We start from the raw sequence: 2,248 nt of genomic DNA, 5'->3' as shown, positions 1-2,248 counted from the left end.
TGTTACGACTGTACTTCATAGCTTCTGGTTAAGTGGAAATTATCCTTTTGGTACAAATGACTCTGTGAGTACCCTTGTATCTGATAAACCCCCAAATCCCAGCTACTGGGGCAAGAACTCACTATTTGACAAAAACTCTCAGGAAAACTGGAAAGCAATCTTGCAGAAAATAGGCATAGACTAACATCTCACACCATATACCAAGATATGTTTTAAATGGGTATGTGACTTTGACATGAAGGAGGATATTATAAACAAATTAGAGAGGTAAGGAAGAAATTCTCTGTCAGATCTATGGGTAAATGAAGATGATCAAACAAAAGATAAAAAGAATCATAGAGAAATTTGTGTCTCAGAGGGTTTCTGCAGCTACCCCAGTTGAGCTATAGATAAACTAGCCCCAGTTCACTACATCTGGTACATGCCATCACAGCAAAGAGTGCCTTTCAACTCTAGAGCTAAGCAAAGTTCATTCAAATGGCAGAAATGAAAAAAGAGCCTATAAGATTCAGAATTAATGTAAAAATATTAATGAGCAATTTTATAGCATAATAAAATTAATAATCAACTAAAAGTCTAATAAAAGTAACAAAATCAATGTAGCTAAAACTAGAAGAGAATTGGGCAAATGGGAAAAAATTCACAACAGTTCTCAATAAATTTTTCATTTTTAAGATATATAGGGAATTGATTCAAATTTATAAAAAAAAAGAGCCATTCCTTAATTGTTAATGGCTGAACAAGTTGTGGTATATGAATGTAATGGAATACTGTTGTGTAATTAAGAAGTGATGAACAGGCAGATTTCAGAAAAACCTGGAAATACTTGTATGAACTGATGCAAAAAGAAATGAGCAGAGCTAGGAAAACATTGTATACAGTATCAGCAACATTGTATGATGATCAACTATGAATGACTCAGCTTTTCTCAGCAACACAATGATCTGAGACTAATAAATACAAAAGACTCACAAAGAAAAATGCTATCCATAACCAGATAATGAACTGATGCACTCTGAATGCAGATTGAAGCATATTTTTTCACTTACTTTATTCTTTATTATGATTTTTTTTCCTTTTGGTATGTTTCTTCTTTCACAACTGTGACAAATATGGAAATATTTTTACATGATTGTGCATATATAACCTATATCAAATTGCTTAGCATTTCAGGATGAGGGGAGAGAGGGGGGAGAAAAATTTGGAGCTTAAAATCTTGTAAAATGAATGATAAAAATTGCCTTTATGTATAATTGGAAAAAAATACTGTTTTTGTAAAAAGTGTTGGGAATACTGTTCAACACAATGACTAATCATGATTTCAGAGGAAAACAAGTCTATCCATCCCCTGACAGAGAGGTGATAGACTCAGAGCTCAGACGAAGGCTTTTTTTTTTTTTGGACTTGACCAATATGTGAAATTGTTTTGCCTGACTATACATATTTGTAGCAAGGGACTTTTTTTTAAACTTTCTTTTTTTAAACTTTCTCAATGGGAAAGGAATAGAGGCAGATGGAAAGGAGAGAAGGAAGATCTTTGACTGAAAGAAAATTTAAAAAGTGATCTTGTAATGAGAACATTCAGAGATAAGCCAAGCTACAATTCTGATACTGCAATTTTATAAGACTCTAAAAATCAATGTCAGAACTATAGCTAAATGTAAATATTGCAAATATTGTTAAGTCTAATGATAGCATGAGTGGATATCACTCTAAATGTACACCTTGACCACAAATGTTTGCTCTGAATGTGTCCTTTTACACTTCTTTATGTATTATCCAATCTGCCTGTGGATGTGTATTCTTGTGAGAGAGTGCCTCAGGTTTGAAGGGGGAAATGTTTTGTTACTACTTTCCTTACTATGTTATTCCATTAAATGTTTTTGTTCTGAACTAACTGTGTTTTCTAGCTAACTATCAGAGGTAAACATATCAGTGGAAAATTGAGAGCTATTGTTTTTAGCAAATGCAGGTCCACATATTACCTTGAACCTGGGATAGCCTTCCTAGTGGGACCTGTCCTGCAAGTCAGGGTGGGGGTGGGGAGTATACCTGAATGATGCAAATATATTAACTGTTAAGATAAAAACAAAGTAAAAACAGAACATAAAACAAGAAAAGCCCAAAATTTAGTTTTTTCAAGAACAAAAAATTTGAACATATTTAACAACAAAAAACAACAATAATAGCAAGCATTTAGATGGCACCTATTATGTACCAGGCACTCTGCTGAGTGCTTTACAAATTT

This window comes from Vombatus ursinus, unplaced genomic scaffold (genome assembly GCF_900497805.2).
Source record: "Vombatus ursinus unplaced genomic scaffold, bare-nosed wombat genome assembly UNPS02014858.1, whole genome shotgun sequence".
Taxonomy (NCBI): Eukaryota; Metazoa; Chordata; class Mammalia; order Diprotodontia; family Vombatidae; genus Vombatus; species Vombatus ursinus.
Note: the sequence above shows the minus strand (reverse complement) of the source record.